Source organism: Somniosus microcephalus, chromosome 22, assembly GCF_052327205.1.
Source record: "Somniosus microcephalus isolate GS21.2 chromosome 22, FLI_Smic_1.0, whole genome shotgun sequence".
In the NCBI taxonomy this organism is placed as follows: domain Eukaryota; kingdom Metazoa; phylum Chordata; class Chondrichthyes; order Squaliformes; family Somniosidae; genus Somniosus; species Somniosus microcephalus.
In genome coordinates, this window is record NC_141008.1 from 12,793,373 (window position 1) to 12,811,498 (window position 18,126).

At 49.7% G+C, this 18,126-nt stretch overlaps 1 protein-coding gene across 2 annotated transcripts in view; it reads right to left on the minus strand.

The window, feature by feature from the left end:
* Positions 1 to 18,126, minus strand: part of atp2a3 (ATPase sarcoplasmic/endoplasmic reticulum Ca2+ transporting 3) — an 824,766-nt gene that overhangs the window by 786,784 nt on the left and 19,856 nt on the right. Inside the window, exon 1 of one of the 2 annotated variants that reach the window (XM_085964184.1) lies at positions 1,962 to 2,057. The gene's annotated coding sequence lies outside the window, so the exon portion shown is untranslated. Of the gene's footprint in view, positions 1 to 1,961; positions 2,064 to 18,126 lie in introns of those variants that run through there. The other variant, XM_085964185.1, reaches the window with a different exon arrangement.

Here is an 18,126-nt window from a genome sequence, read left to right on the forward strand (position 1 = left end):
ACTAGACCGACTTGATGCAGGAAGAATGTTCCCGATGGTCGGGGAGTCCAGAACCAGGGGTCACAGTCTAAGGATAAGGGGTAAGCCATTTAGGACAGAGATGAGGAGGAATTTCTTCACCCAGAGAGTGGTGAACCTGTGGAATTCTCTACCACAGAAGGCAGTAGAGGCCAATTCATTAAATATATTCAAGAAGGGGTTAGATATATTTCTTAAGGCTGAAGGGATCAAGGGATATGGGGAGCAAGCAGGGACAGGGTACTGAATTGGATGATCAGCCATGATCTCATTGAATGGCGGAGCAGGCTCGAGGGGCCGAATGGCCTACTCCTGCTCCTATCTTCTATGTTTCTATGTTTAAACCAAGGACTGAAATGGGTGTGTGTGTCCTGGTCCAATTATCCCAGCCCCCTTCACCTGAAAACCACACTTTGTCTGGGCATTCCATGTGCAAGGCTCCGGGATATAAAACACATAGATTCTGCTAACAGAAAGTATTACAAAAACCATTCAGATTCCCTTAATCAAAAAGCCAATCAGTCGGACCATATTTACTGCAATTAAATCCTTGAAGGAAATGTCACAGCTTATGTCCCATCACAAAGAGAAGTTCAGTCAGCAGGAGTGACCTAGAAGGGAAATTCGAAACACCTGTCTCGGCCAGACAGCTGTAGCCCAGGGACAGGGAGGGAGGGAGGGAGGGACGCGCATCCTTCCCAAATTTCCCAGCAGAGTCAAACAATTTATTTAATTAAAAAGCCACTCTGCCAAATGTGTAAACGAGAGCAGAATATTTAAGTTTCAGCCTTTCCTAAAACTCGCAAGATTTAAGCCAGCAAAAATATCCTCTGACCAGCAGAAGCAAGTGCATACATTTAAAAATAAAAGCTAGTTTCATTGTCTACTAATGATTTCAAAAGGTCTGAGGTGGGAAACTAGACCCTGGAGGGTATTAATGAGGCATATTGTAGATATTAGAGCTGGCTGTCCTCTCGGAATCAGTTTGAAAATTGTTTATTTGATCAAAATGAACTGTCCTGTGAGTAAATGCACTGTGTGATGTGGTAGCGAACCATCGGATATTAGGGTGGTACGATAGCAAAATACTGCAGATGCTGGAAATCCGAAATAACAACAGAAAATGCTGGAAAAACTCAGCAGGCCAGGCAACATCCGTGGAGAGAAATAGAATCGACGTTTCGGGTCGAAACCCTTTTTCAAAACTGGAAAGGAAATGAAATAGATCGAAGGCAGGGCTGGGAGAGAACAAAAGAAGTAAAAGAGACATTAAGAGGTATTCAAAACCAGACGAGATGGTAATAGGACAGTGGAGACAAAAAACGGCTCAGATTAGGTGTGAAGTGTACTGGCAGGATGGGAGACAGCTGCCATGTGGGAGAGAGAGAAAAAGGAAAGGGGGGGGGAAAGGGAAGACCCAAAACAAAGGGGTGGAGAAAAAATATAAGTAAAAATGTAATGGGGCCGAGGTTATGATCTGAAATTGTTGAACTCGATATTGAGTCCGGAAGGCTGCAAAGTGCCTAATCGGATATTAGGGTGGTCCCTGATTTGAGCCCTGATCTGTGCTGAGCTGATCTCAGGTTGCAATGACTGTGCGACAATTGGCCTCAATGGTCCCAGGCTAGACTGCAGAGGGTGGGGGGGTTGGGGGGGGGGGGGGGGGTGGGGAGGGAAACAGGAGGGTTCCTGCTCCCGATTGTTGCTGGATGGCGCACGTGTGTGTGAATCTAGTGGGGATGGTTGTGATGCCCCGGTTCGGACTGGATGGCCTACTATCTACATTCGTACATGAAGAATGGAACGTGGGTGGCGGGCAGCCATGTTATTGTAGTGCAGCACAAGTCGAGTCGACCACTTAGTGAGAGAAGCTGTCAAAATTGAAAGGGGGGGGGGGGGTGGAACCAGAGGCAAGGAATGACATCATAGTATTGAGTTCTCACCTGCCACACACCAACCAGAGCGTTCACAATCAGGATCAGGAGGATCACAAAGGGTTCCACAAAAGCAGTGACGGTTTCTTCATCCTCAAACCAAGCCAGCACCTGAAATACAAAAGGAAGGGCCATGAGCACCGGCGGCCTTACCAAATACAGCAGGTTCAACTTTGAAATCGACATCAACCGTGCAATTGGCAGCCGGGGCACAAACCACTACAAAAGCAGATTCATTCTAAAGGGTTTATCTCACCAGATGCTGAAGATGATTCTCGGGTCGGGGGGGGGGGGGGGGGGGGGGCGGTGAAATTGGCCTTGGGCAATGGAAACAAAAATTGGGCTCGGTTTAAACCAAACTGCAGTTTCACCAGCAGCACGTTTCACGCTCCTGGCGAAGACCAATCTCACCCCCTCAGAATGGAGGGGCTGCTGGGATTTCTAATCTGTGGCTGGTTTCATCTTATGCTCGATCCCAGCTCACAGTTACTGCAGTCCACTCCGTTAACATTAAACCCTCCCAGCTTTATAACCTAGAAATGCTGTCTGGGTCCTACCTCTAGTGGTCAGCTACAGATTAACACTCTATAATCTTGCAGTGACTGCACTGCATTCTGTGCCAGTATCAGCACTCTCCAAACCTCATGGAGTGCCCTCGCTGTCGATTTCTTTGGCATTATGCCCACTGCTTTGACAATGATACCAGTCTATCAAAAATCCATTTGAAAAAAAAAGATTCTAACCAAAACAAGTTCCACAATCCGAGGGGATCTCCTTGATCCAACCATCCCACAACATCCAATCCACCGAAATAAGTAATAAAAACAGAAAATGCTGGAAACACTGAGCAGGTCAGGCAGCATCTGTGGAGAGAGAAACAGAATTAACGTTTCAGGCCGATGACCCTTCGTCCCAACTGGTTCCAATGAAAGGTCATCGAACTGAAGCGTTAACTCTGTTTCTCTCTCCACAGATGCTGCCTGACCAGCTGAGTGTTTCCAGCATTTTCTGTTTTTATTTCAGCCGTGACTCAGTGGGTAGCACTCCGAGTCAGAAGGTTGTAGGTTCAAGTCCCACTCCAGAGATTTGAGCACAAAAATCTAGGTTGACACTCCAGGGGAGTGCTGCACTGTCAGAGGTGCCGTCTTTCAGATGAGACGTTAAACCGAGGCCCCGCCTGCTCTCTCAGGTGGACGTAAAAGATCCCAATGGCAGTATCTGGAGAAGAGCAGGGGAGTTCTCCCCGGTGTCCTGGCCAACTTTTATTCCTCAACCACCATCACTAAAACAGGTTATCTGATCAGTCGCACAGTGTTGTTCTTGGGAGCTTGCTGTGCGCAAATTGGCTGCCACATTTCCCTACATTACAACAATGACTGTACTTAAAAAAAGTACTTCATTGGCTGTAAAGTGCTCTGGAAAATCCTGAGGTTGTGAAAAGCGCGACAGAAATGCATGTGTTTCTTTCTTAAATGCAAGTCTTTTATTTCAGATTTCCAGCATCCGCAGTATTTTGCTTTTGCCACAGAAATAAGTGCTTATTCAAAAAAAAAACGACAACACACATCATTCCTTGCGCTTTTCTCAACAGTACTGGGCGGGAGTAGGGTTGGTGCATACCATTCACTTTATTTATCAATCACTGCAGTTCCTCTTTAAGCACTGACATTTGGTGGCATCCTCCTACATTCATACAATAGGGAACTCAGCGCTATCCTTATTAGGAGTAAGCTGAACCCTGACAGAGGAAGTGACGGGTAGCAGTCACACTGCATTTTCAATCTTGTATTCTACTGGAAAATGTCACAACAATGATGCTATTGTATGAGAGCAGATTCTAATCTCACTCCGAGTACCACAGCCATTCACAACCTGCATAACTTTGTTCAAACTGTGGTGTGGTTGTACGCTGTGAGCAGAATCAGGACGAGGGGCCGGAGTTTACCAAAACAAAAGACACAGGCAAAACCAGCATTCGTATTTGTTCATAACTGCAATATTCACCTCAGGGCCATTTCAATTCTCACTCTCTTGTAAGTATGTTACAGGACAATGATACTTCACCCCAGTACAAGGTGTTTGTATCACATCCCACTATACCCCACCCACAGAATAATGTGTCACACTGCTATCCGCACCCCCGTCACAGTAAGGTGTCACACCGCTATCCCCCCCGCCCTGTCACAGTAAGGTGTCACACCGCTATCGCCCCCCCACACAGTAAGGTGTCACACCGCTAACTCGCACCCCCCCAGTAAGCTGTCACACCATTAACTCCCCCCCCCCACAATAAGGTGTCACACTGCTATCCCCCCCCCACAGTAAGGTGTCACACCACTATCGCCCCCCACAGTAAGGTGTCACACCGCTATCCCCCCCCAAAGTAAGGTGTCACACCACTATCGCCCCCCACAATAAGGTGTCACACCACTATCCCCCCCCACAGTAAGGTGTCACACCGCTATCCCCCCCCACAGTAAGGTGTCACACTGCTATCCCCCCCCCACAGTAAGGTGTCACACCACTATCGCCCCCCACAGTAAGGTGTCACACCGCTATCCCCCCCCAAAGTAAGGTGTCACACCACTATCGCCCCCCACAATAAGGTGTCACACCACTATCCCCCCCCACAGTAAGGTGTCACACCGCTATCCCCCCCACAGTAAGGTGTCACACCACTATCGCCCCCCACAGTAAGGTGTCACACCACTATCGGCCCCCCACAGTAAGGTGTCACACTGCTATCGCCCCCCACAGTAAGGTGTCACACAGCTATCTCCCCCCCACAGTAAGGTGTCACACCGCTATCGCCCCCCACAGTAAGGTGTCACACCGCTATCTCCCCCCCACAGTAAGGTGTCACACCACTATCGCCCCCCACAGTAAGGTGTCACACCGCTATCGCCCCCCACAGTAAGGTGTCACACCGCTATCTCCCCCCCACAGTAAGGTGTCACACCACTATCGCCCCCCACAGTAAGGTGTCACACCGCTATCGCCCCCCACAGTAAGGTGTCACACCGCTATCTCCCCCCCACAGTAAGGTGTCACACCACTATCGCCCCCCACAATAAGGTGTCACACCGCTATCCCCCCCCCACAGTAAGGTGTCACACCGCTATCCCCCCCACAGTAAGGTGTCACACCGCTATCCCCCCCCCCACAGTAAGGTGTCACACCACTATCGCTCCCCACAGTAAGGTGTCACACCGCTATCTCCCCCCCACAGTAAGGTGTCACACCACTATCTCCCCCCCACAGTAAGGTGTCACACAGCTATCTCCCCCCACAGTAAGGTGTCACACCGCTATCTCCCCCCACAGTAAGTTGTCACACCTGTAGTGGCGCTTCTTAGTTTCCAAACAGGCAGCCACTGAGCTATGGGGCTGTTAACAACGAGTAGACGCGTGTCGAAATAAAACGTTCCCAAACGTAGCTTTGTCTTTTAAACTGTTTACTATAACACTTCACAAACGGAATTACAAAGCAAACACGTATAAACGAACACGGTCAAAAACTGTATTGCTCCAAACCTCACAACTTCTGCCTCCTTCAGCCACGTGGAGTTTAAACTGTAAAATGGCTGCACCCATGTGTGGCTTAAGGACTGTACCATTGTGGCAAGAATGAAGGGGGTGTCTCGGACTATACTACTGGAGCAAGAAAATAGGGGGTTTCTTAATACAATAAGTCAATCAGGTAAATTAACTGTATTATGCTATTTAACCAATATTTCAAAGTATTTTCTTAAGCTTTTATGGCTCTTACAACAGCGCTATCTCCCCCCACAGGAAGGTGTCACACCGCTATCTCCCCCCACAGTAAGGTGTCACACCGCTATCTCCCCCCACAGTAAGGTGTCACACCGCTATCCCCCCCACAGTAAGGTGTCACACCGCTAACTCCCCCCTACAGTAAGGTGTCACACCGCTAACTCCCCCCCACAGCAAGGTGTCACACCGCTATCTCCCCCCACAGTAAGGTGTCACACCGCTATCTCCCCCCACAGTAAGGTGTCAGACCACTATCTCCCCGAACAGGAAGGAGTCACACTGCTATCCCCCCCACAGTAAGGTGTCACACCGCTATCTCCCCCTACAGTAAGGTGTCACACCGCTATCCCCCCCCCATATTAAGGTGTCACACGGCTATCTCCCCCCACAGTAAGGTGTCACACCACTATCCCCCCCCACCACAGTAAGGTGTCACACTGCTATCTCCCCCCACAGTAAATTGTCACACCACTATCTCCCCCCCACACAGTAAGGTGTCACACCGCTATCTCCCCGCCACAGTAAGGTGTCACACCGCTATCCCCTCCCCCACAGTAAGGTGTCACACCGCTATCTCCCCGCCACAGTAAGGTGTCACACCGCTATCCCCTCCCCCACAGTAAGGTGTCACACCGCTATCTCTCCACCACAGTAAGGTGTCACACCGCTATCTCTCCACCACAGTAAGGTGTCACACCGCTATCCCCGCCACAGTAAGGTGTCACACCGCTATCCCCTCCACCACAGTAAGGTGTCACTCCACTATCCCCGCCACAGTAAGGTGTCACACCGCTATCCCCCCCGACAGTAAGGTGTCACACCGCTATCCCCCCCCCCACAGTAAGGTGCCACACCACTATACACACCCCCCACAGTAAAGTGTCACACCACTATCCCCCCCCCCACAGTAAGGTGTCACACCGCTATCCCCCCCACAGTAAGGAGTCACACCGCTATCCCCCCCCACAGTAAGGTGTCACACCGCTATCTCCCCCTCACAGTAAGGTGTCACACCTCTATCCCCCCCACAGTAAGGTGTCACACCGCTATCCCCCCCCCACAGTAAGGTGTCACACCGCTATCCCCCCCCCACAGTAAGGTGTCACACCTCTATCCCCCCCACAGTAAGGTGTCACTCCGCTATCCCCCCCCCACAGTAAGGTGTCACACCGCTATCTCCCCCTCACAGTAAGGTGTCACACCGCTATCCCCCCCACAGTAAGGTGTCACACCGCTATCCCCCCCACAGTAAGGTGTCACGCCGCTATCCCCCCCCCACAGTAAGGTGTCACACCGCTATCTCCCCCTCACAGTAAGGTGTCACACCGCTATCCCCCCCACAGTAAGGTGTCACACCGCTATCCCCCCCACAGTAAGGTGTCACGCCGCTATCCCCCCCCCACAGTAAGGTGTCACACCGCTAACCCCCCCCACAGTAAGGTGTCACACCACTATCTCCCCCAACAGGAAGGTGTCACACCGCTATCCCCCCCACAGTAAGGTGTCACACCGCTATCCCCCCCTACAGTAAGGTGTCACACCGCTATTCCCCCCCCCCCACAGTAATGTGTCACACCGCTATCTCTCCCCCACAGTAAGGTGTCACACCGCTATCCCCCCCCCACAGTAAGGTGTCACACAGCTATCTCCCCCACAGTAAGGTGTCACACCGCTATCTCCCCCCAAAGGTGTCACACCACTATCCCCCCCCCCCCACAGTAAGGTGTCACACCGCTATCCCCCCCACAGTAAGGTGTCACACCGTTATCCCCCCAACAGTAAGGTGTCACACCGCTATCCCCCCCACAGTAAGGTGTCACACCGTTATCCCCCCAACAGTAAGGTGTCACACCGCTATCTCCCCCCCACAGTAAGGTGTCACACCGCTATCTCCCCCCCACAGTAAGCTGTCACACCGCTATCCCCCCCCACAGTAAGGAGTCACACCGCTATCTCCCCCCACAGTAAGGTGTCACAACGCTATTCCCCCCCCCCCCACAGTAAGGTGTCACACCGCATTCTCCCCCACAGTAAGGTGTCACACCGCTATCCCCCCCCCCCACAGTAAGGTGTCACACCGCATTCTCCCCCACAGTAAGGAGTCACTCCGCTATCCCCCCCCCCCACAGTAAGGTGTCACACCGCTATCTCCCCCCCACAGTAAAGTGTCACACCGCTATCTCCCCCCCACACAGTAAGGTGTCACACCGCTATCTCCACCCCACAGCAAGGTGTCACACCGCTATCTCCCCCACAGTAAGCTGTCACACCGCTATCTATCCACCACAGTAAGGTGTCACACCGCTATCCCCCGCCACAGTAAGGTGTCACACCACTATCCACCCCCCCACAGTAAGGTGTCACACCGCTATCCCCCCCGACAGTAAGGTGTCACACCGCTATCTCCCCCCACAGTAAGGTGTCACACCGCTATCCCCCCCCACAGTAAGGTGTCACACCGCATTCTCCCCCACAGTAAGGTGTCACACCGTTATCTCCCCCACAGGAAGGTGTCACACCGCTATCTCCCCCCACAGTAAGGTGTCACACCACTATCCGCCCCCCCCACAGTAAGGTGTCACACCGCTATCTCCCCCCACAGTAAGGTGTCACACCGCTATCCCCCCACAGTAAGGTGTCACACCGCTATTCCCCCCCCCACAGTAAGGTGTCACACCGCTATCTCCCCCCCCGCACAGTAAGGTTTCACACCGCTATCTCCCCCCACAGTAAGGTGTCACACCGCTATCCCCCCCACAGTAAGGTGTCACACCGCTATCTCCCCCCACAGTAAGGTGTCACACCGCTATCCCCCCCCACAGTAAGGTGTCACACCGCTATCCCCCCCCCACAGTAAGGTGTCACACCGCTATCTCCCCGCAGTAAGGTGTCACACCGCTATCGCCCGCCCCACAGTAAGGTGTCACACCGCTATCCCCCCCCCACAGTATGGTGTCACACCGATATTTCCCCCCACAGTAAGGTGTCACACTGTTAGATGCGTGGTTCAGTGGATAAATAATTACACGGATGCTGTACATAAACAAACAACAGGTCTTTACTGGAGGAGGGTCATCTCTAGACTGGGGTACAGAGGCATGCGCACAGCTTATATACCGGTGTGGTTACTGCCGGTACTACAGTATACAGGAGCTGTAAAAAGTAGTTCTGACTTAAAGCACATACACTACACACACCGCTATCCCCCCCACAGTAAGGTGTCACACCGCTATCCCCCCCACAGTAAGGTGTCACACCGCTATCCCCCCCACAGTAAGGTGTCACACTGCTATCCCCCCCACAGTAAGGTGTCACTCCGCTATCCCCCCCACAGTAAGGTGTCACACCGCTATCCCCCCCCCACAGTAAGGTGTCACATCGCCATCTCCCCCACAGTAAGGTGTCACACCGCTATCCCCCCCACAGTAAGGTGTCACTCCGCTATCCCCCCCACAGTAAGGCGTCACACCGCTATCCCACCTCCCCACAGTAAGGTGTCACACCGCTATCCCCCCCACAGTAAGGCGTCACACCGCTATCCCCCCCCACAGTAAGGTGTCACATCGCCATCTCCCCCACAGTAAGGTGTCACACCGCTATCCCCCCCACAGTAAGGTGTCACTCCGCTATCCCCCCCACAGTAAGGCGTCACACCGCTATCCCACCCCCCCACAGTAAGGTGTCACACCGCTATCCCCCCCACAGTAAGGTGTCACACCGCTATCCCCCCCACAGTAAGGTGTCACTCCGCTATCCCCCCCACAGTAAGGTGTCACACCGCTATCTCCCCCCACAGTAAAGTGTCACACCGCTATCTCCCCCCACAGTAAAGTGTCACACCGCTATCCACCCCCCCCCCCACAGTAAGGTGTCACACCACTGTCCCCCCCCCCCGACAGTAAGGTGTCACACCGCTATCCCCCCCCCACAGTAAAGTGTCACACCGCTATCTCCCCCCATAGTAAGGTGTCACACCGCTATCCACCCCACAGTAAGGCGTGACACTGCTATCCCACCCCCCCACAGTAAGGTGTCACACTGCTATCCCCCCCACAGTAAGGTGTCACACCGCTATCCCCCCCCACAGTAAGGTGTCACACCGCTATCTCCCCCCACAGTAAGGTGTCACACCACTGTCCCCCCCCCCCCCCCGACAGTAAGGTGTCACACCGCTATCCCCCCCCCCACAGTAAGGTGTCACACCGCTATCTCCCCCCATAGTAAGGTGTCACACCGCTATCTCCCCCCATAGTAAGGTGTCACACCGCTATCCCCCCCCACAGTAAGGTGTCACACCGCTATCCCCCCCCACAGTAAGGTGTCACACCGCTATCCCCCCCACAGTAAGGTGTCACTCCGCTATCCCCCCCACAGTAAGGTGTCACACCGCTATCCCCCCCCCACAGTAAGGTGTCACACCGCTATCCCCCCCCCCACAGTAAGGTGTCACACCGCTATCTCCCCCCACAGTAAGGTGTCACACCGCTATCTCCCCCCATAGTAAGGTGTCACACCGCTATCTCCCCTCTCCTACTGTGGAAAGGTGGACCAGCTGCAGCCAATAAGGCAATGGAGCCCCACCCAAAATATGTTAATGAATCTAACCCCAGGGTCTTGGACAGTATCGGTTCACTTCCATCAGGTGGGCAGAAGCTCTGTTTCAACCCCCTGATCTCCTCCCCGCCTGCTCCAGGCTTGTAACCACCTCTTTCTGGTGAGGGTAGGGTGAAGGAGCACGGAGCCGAAGTGGGCTGTTCTCCCCCAACCCTCTACCCCCCACCTCCCACAGAACTCAGATGATAACACACTGGCTAAAAATGAGAAGTGTCCAAACAGCATTTCATTTTCTATATATAAACGTTGAACCACATTGTTGTTGCTGATAACATACAACAACTCTATCAGCACCAATGTATGTGACCGAGCTTGGTTTGGCAGTGTGTGTGCGAGGGGTGGCCGGGGGGGGCAGGGGTTGAAAGATAACAAGGCAGTCACTCAGTACAAGTGCAGCAAGGCACGACTAGTTGTGGTGACGGTGCATTAGGTTAATTCTTTAATGAGGAGAGGTCAGAAACGTTGGACAATTAGAGGAACTGGGTACATCATTCACTCATTTAAAAAAAACTGACATTGTTTGTTGTAACTAAGCTCTCGCTCAGCATGTCACTGGTTTACATTTATTACTGTACATTCTTCTTTTAATGGGTTTCACTTCATCTATGCATCACTAAGCTGCAATCATTGCTCGCAAAAGTCCCAACTGTTGAATATTTCAGTCAGTACAGTACAAGGAAGCTTAAAAAAAGCCTTCCAGTTATGGAATTTACACTCATATATAAATTCCCCTTCCAAGTCACACCTCATCCTGACACAGAAGTATATCGGCCGTTGCTTCATCGTCGCTGGGTCAAAATCCTGGAACTCCCTCCCTAACAGCACTGTGGGAGCACCTTCACCACACGGACTGCAGCGGTTCAAGGCGGCTCACCACCACCTTCACAAGGGCAACTAGGGATGGGCAATAAATGCTGGCCTTGCCAGCGACGCCCACATCCCATATACGAATAATTTAAAAAAATTAAAACCAACTTAGAAGGGAGACAGAACAGCACAAATATCCGTACACACTGAAGTCCACGGCTCGGTTACCAAAAACCTTTTTATTAATTTAGCATGAACTCTTTTTGGCAGCGTGTGTGTACGGGCCGGATGAGATGTTACACCGAGGCCCTGCCTGCCTCCTCAGGGGGACACAAAAGATCCCACAGCACCATTGGAAGGAGTAGGGAATTCTCCTGACATGCGAGCCAACATTCCTCCCTCAACCAGTGTCAGTAAAAACAGACTAACCGCTCATTCACCTTACGGCTGTTTGTGGGATCTTGCTGATCAGAATGCTCTCTAGGTTTGTCGAAATAGCAATATTTCAAAAAGTAATTCATTCCATGAAGCGCTTGCGAGGCAACTTACTAATGCACGTATTATATTACTGACATCATTCCTTGCCTTTTTCATCCAGGTCATCATCACTGAGCTGGTTAATTTTCCGAAGTAATTTTTTTATTAGTTCTTGGGATGTGGGCGTCGCTGGCAAGGCCAGCATTTATTGCCCATCCCTAATTGCCCTCGAGATGGAGGTGGTGAGCCGCCTTCTTGAACCGCTGCAGTCCGTGTGGTGAAGGTACTCCCACAGTGCTGTTACGGAGGGAATCTTGAATATTTTTTTTTCCCTTTCCACTTGTTGACTTTGCTTATTTTCAATCATATTCCACAAGACCTTTGTCCCCAGTTCCAATTTTCTCCCCCAGTCACAAAAATCATGCTACAGCCAAAGAGATGGAGACAGCATAACCCTCAACCGGGGCCCAGAGCGAGAAGGAAGCTTTTCACGCCGCTGCCTTCTAATGTTGAGAGTTCTGCGAGGAGTGGATTATCGATCACAGAGGTTCCCAAACTGCGGGGTGTGACGAGATGATTGCGGGGGTGGGAGGGTGCACCAGGAGGACGCCAGACAGAATGGCTCGGAAATCCCTTGGGCCTGACCCCACCTCGCCAGCGTTACTCCCTACATTCCTACTGAGCCAGAAGTGCAGCAGGATTTCCTGACCAGCGCGTTGCACTTCGTATTAAACCCCAAAAGTGTACGGGAGAAGGATTACAACATCTAAAGTGACCAAGTTGCTGAAGTATTCTGGTTTACCACTTAAATCTACACTAACATTAATCATGTAAAAATACTGTTTCTTAGAAAAAGGGGGGGGGGGGCGTGCTCAGGCCAAGAATCTCCAAAGGCGGAACTCGGCAAAAAAAAACTGTGAGAAACTCTGATCTATTAGATGCTGCTAGAAATAAAATGGCAGGTTCACCTGCAATGCCATTCATGGCAGGCTAACACACAGGGACCTTTGTTTTATTCATTCACGGAATGTGGGCGTTGCTGGCAAAGCCAGCATTTATTGCCCATCCCTAGCTGGTGATGGGCCTTTATCTTGAACCGCTGCAGTCCGTGTGGTGAACGTACTCCCACAGTGTTGTTATGGAGGGAGTTCCAGGAGTTTAACTAGGGACGATGAAGGATTGGCGATATATTTCCAAATCAGAATGGTGTGTGACTTGGAGGGGAACTTGGAGGTGGTGGTGTTCCCATGCGCCTGCTGCCCTTGTCCTTCTAGGTGGAAGAGGTCGCGGGCTTGGGAGGTGCTGCTGAAGAAGCCTTGGCGAGTTGCTGCAGTGCATCTTGTAGATGGTACACACTGCAGCCACGGTACACCGGTGATGGAGGGAGTGAATGTTGAAGGTGGTGAATGGGCTGCCGATCAAGTGGGCTGCTTTGTCCTGGATGGTGTCGAGCTTCTTGAGTGTTGTTGGAGCTGCACTCATCCAGGCAAGTGGAGAATATTCCATCACACTCCTGACATTGCCTGGATGGGTGCAGCTGCAACAACACTCATCTAGGCCTCCACAAGCTTAGACTAGACTTAAGGGTGTCCCACACGCACAGCCCCTCCATACTCTGCCCCCAGGGCATCGGTGCTCCCTGCTAACCTTTTTAAAATTTCATATTCCTCCTTCTGCAAATCAATCCACCTCCCCAACACCACTACCCACACCTCCCCCCACACCCTCCCCCAATCCCCCACCCAGCTCCCGCCCTCAGCGCTGGTCTCCTCCTGGGCCCACAGCCCCACCTACACCTACATCCTACGAAGATCCACTATGCAATGTTGCCGCCTTTATAGTAGGAGGGTGCAGCCCGCTATGTGGATGAGCTCGTGAAGGGAGACCGAGACCCAGCTCCATTGCTTCCCACAGACAGGGAGAGGAGGAAGCGATCCACACGGCTCCCAGACTGCACACACTCTCCTGCGAGTGGATAGCTCACTGGCCAAAGCCCTCAGCCCTCTCCCTCTGGTAGAGCATGAGCCAGGGAACCAGGCAGAATATAATAGCTTCTTGTTCAATACAGTTTGACAGCAAGGGGAAGTAACCAGCTACAGGACCTTGGTAAGCAGGATTTCCCCTACTTTCCTTGGTCCTAAATAAAAATACCCAGCGATTGTGCGCTCTCACAGACAGTTTTATCTGAATAGTTTAGTGATCTCAGTGATGGCCGAGGGCTAGATATCTCAGTGTGGCTCGCAGAGAGTTAACTCGAGCTAGCTGTGCGTGGTTTTCAGAGAGAGAGACCATGTGCGACTTGCTCCGCCTCATTTTCCACAGATGCTACAAACGCTGCTTAGCTCAGATTTGCATGTTGTTTCATGTCAAGCCTCAATCTGCATAAAGGCAAAGCCGCTCAACTGACGAACCATCTGCATCATCACAGAGACTGAAGGCTTCTCCATTATTTGCCGAAAGAAAATCTGTCCGTCTCCGAACATCCCCTCCGTGCAAAGCCCAGTACCGCTGCAACGGGCTGCGTACGATAACACCAGACTAAAATTAGTCAAACGTTTCCCTCCCACAGACCCCAGCGTGCCCCCTACCCCCTGTCCCCCACCCCCGCCCCAGCAACTACTCCAAGTTAACAGTCAAACAAGCGTCATGACTAACAAAGCATCCATATTCTCCTGATCAAAGACAATCATTCTGAAATCCACCTTGCTTTTCATCGATTTGCTAATCCATTTGTTTAACAAATCCTATCCTGGAGAGATCTTATCACAGTTCAAAAAGTTTTATTTCAGCAGTTCATCAGTCATCTACTAACCAAGTTACTGATCCAGCCGTGAAACATTCCAGCTTAAAACATCAGATTCGCTCTACAAGTAAGCGGACAGTCCTCCTCGGATTCATCCCTCTCCTTTGATTCAAAACTGGCTCGGAGACAGGAAGCAGAGGGTAATGGTTGATGGGTGTTTTTGTGACTGGAAGGCTGTTTCCAGTGGGGTTCCGCAGGGCTCAGTACTAGGTCCCTTGCTTTTTGTGGTATATATCAATGATCTAGACTTGAATATAGGGGAATGATTAAGAAGTTTGCAGATGATACTAAAATCGGCTGTGTGCTTGATACTGAAGAAGGAATCTGTAGACTGCAGGAAGATATCAATAAATTGGTCAGGTGGGCAGAACAGTGGCAAATGGAATTCAATCCGGAGAAGTGTGAGGTAATCCATTTGAGGAGGGCTAACAAGGCAAGTGAATACACATTAAATGGTAGGACACTGAGTAGTGTAGAGGAACAAAGGGAGATTGGACTGCATATCCACAGATCCCTGAAGGTAGCAGGCCAGGTTGATAAGGTGGTTAAGGCGGCATACGGAATGCTTGCCTTTATTAACCGTGGCATAGAATACAAGAGCTTCAACTGTATAAAACACTAGTTAGGCCTCAGCTAGAGTACTGCGTGCAGTTCTGGTCACCATATTACAGGAAAGATGTGATTGCACTAGAGAGGGTACAGAGGAGATTTACAAGGATGTTGCCGGGACTAGAGAATCTTAGCTATGAGGAAAGACTGGATAGGTTGGGTCTGTTTTCCTTGGAGCAGAGGAGACTGAGGTGAATCCTTTGTAACGATCAATAACATGTCATTCTATAGTGGACACTAGGTGGAGCTGTAGAGCTGGACATAGCTGTATGTACAAGACTACACTACCCAGCTGTATATATATTAAGACTACATTACCCATGAGGCACTAGTACCCACAAGGCAAGTCAAGATGGCAGCCTACACACAGAGGAGCACACATGCTGCATCTCTACAGATACTGTACCTAGAGAACGTGTACTGAATAAATGACTAGCTAGAAGTGTTCATAATAAGAATGTCTATTTATTAATGAACATAACATGGTACCAGGGTGGTGAAGATCTGCTGAAAATTGTGAAAAGCGACATGGAGAATTTGAAGCCACCAGAGCGTTTGAATCTCTCAGAAAAAATCGACTACAATTGGCAGACTTTTAAACAGCAATTCGAACTCTACATTGCAGCCATCGGATTCGGTACGAAGCCAGACGCAAGGAAGATAGCGTTGCTGCTTACGATTGCAGGCCCACAGGCGATAGAGGTATTTAATACATTTGTATTTAATCCAGCGGAGAACAGAGAAAAATTAGAAGATGTGCTAAAAAAATTTGATGCACATTGCTCTCCCAAAAAGAATGAGACGTATGAAAGATACATCTTCCGTTCTTGGACACAGCAGCAAAATGAGACTTTTGTTAGCTTTATAACTGATCTGAAACTGAAAGCACAGACATGTAATTTCTCTGAGCTGAAATCATCCATGATTCGTGACCAGATTGTGTTTGGTATTCATGATAAAAAAGTCAAGGAACGTCTGTTGAGAGAAACCGAACTAAATTTGGAAAATGCAGTGAAAATATGCCAAGCCAGCGAGCTAGCTCGAAAGCACGCGAAGACTTTCAGTGAAATCAATAATGATGCGATTGTAGTAAGTGCTGCTGTCGGTGCTGTGTCCTACAAAGGGAAGAAACATGGGCAGGACAGAAATGCAAAGCAATCGGAGGATGAAATTTTTAATTGTAAACGCTGTGGTTATAAACACCAGTTAAGACAATGCCCAGCGTTTGGAAAATGTGCACAAAGTGTAATGGAAAGAATCACTTTGCCAAACAATGCTTTTCAAAAGTAAAAACGATGAAAGGGCAACAAGTTAATGTGATTGAGGACACTGATTTAAGTGAGACATCTTTTGTAGGAATGGTGTCATGTGACGATATCAAAAAAGATACAGAAAATGTGCAGCCTTCAGAAATGGACAATGCTGAACATAAAGTCAATGCAGTAAAAGTGGACAAATGGATGATCCTACTGCAGATAAATGGAGCATTAGTTACATTGAAACTGGACACTGGGGCAAAAGCAAACTTAATCAGTATGAGTGACATAAAAAATATGAAAGAAAAGCCCAAAATACAGAAAAAGTCAGTACTACTGAAGAGCTATAATGGACAGAAAATAGATAGCTTAGGTGTATGCAGACTTAAAGTGACAGTCAAGGACAAAGTGCATCATCTCATGTTTTCTGTTGTGGCTGAATACTAGGTGACAAAGCTTGTGAAGACTTAGAACTGGTCAAGAGAGTCTACCGTATAAACTGTGCCATAAGCAGACCAGATGACTCAGGTGATGAAGCAGAGAGCCCATCAAGGATGAAAAGGCCAAAGGGTATCCATGTCTTCAAAAAGCCTAGTTTCTCCAAGAAGAAAGAAAAAGACTTCAAGGTCAAAGAGAAGCCAAAGGAAGAAAAGCACAAAGAGGAAAAACACAAGGAGAAAAAGTCCAAAGATATAACCGCAGCAGATGTTGTTAAGCAGTGGAAAGAGAAAAAGAAAAAGAAGAAGCCTGCACCAGAGCAGGAAGCAGTTCCGGTGGATACTCCTTCTTCCCTCAGGCCAATCTTTGGTGTTCCATTAGCCGAGGCTGCTGAGAGGACTATGCTGTATGATGGGATCCAGCTGCCAGCAGTTTTTCGAGAGTGCATTGACTACATTGAGAGTTATGGCATGAAGAGTGAAGGAAACACTGAAGCCCTCTCCAAGCAAAGATCGCAAGGAGACCTCGATCTATACAAGAGCAGATTGATGAAAATGCCACAACTGCATCTTGTCATTCACCGCCAGAACAATCTCATGAAGACACATCAGACTTACCCGTGTTGAGAAGATCCACACGTGAAGTAAAAAAGCCTGATAGACTTAATCTTGGAGTACAATATAAAGCTTTGAAAATGTGTTGACTGTTTTGAAAATGTTTATGTTTATAGAGCACTAACAAAAGTGTTACTGATATTATCTTTATTGTTTTCTTGAAAGTTGATCGATATTGATTTTGTTAAACCTCAAAGAAAGGGGGATGTAACGATCAATAACATGTCATTCTATAGTGGACACTAGGTGGAGCTGGACATAGCTGTATGTACAAGACTACACTACCCAGCTGTATATATATTAAGACTACATTACCCATGAGGCACTAGTACCCACAAGGCAACAGTCAAGATGGCAGCCTACACACAGAGGAGCACACATGCTGCATCTCTACCGATACTGTACCTAGAGAATGTGTACTGAATAAATGACTAGCTAGAAGCTAGCTGTGTTCATAATAAGAATGTCTATTTATTAATGAACATAACACTTATTGAGGTGTATAAAATTATGAGGGGCCTAGATAAAGTGGATAGAAAGGACCTATTTCCATTAGCAGAGGGGTCAAACACCAGGGGGTCACAGATTTAAAGTAATTGGGGAAGGTTTAGAGGGGACTGGAGGGGAAATTTCTTCACCCAGAGGGTTGTGGGGGTCTGGAACTCACTGCCTGAAAGGGTGGTAGAGGCAGGAACCCTAACCACATTTAAAAAGTACTTGGATGTGCACTTGGGATGCTCTTAACCTGCAGGGTGACAGACCAAGAGCTGGGAAGTGGGATTA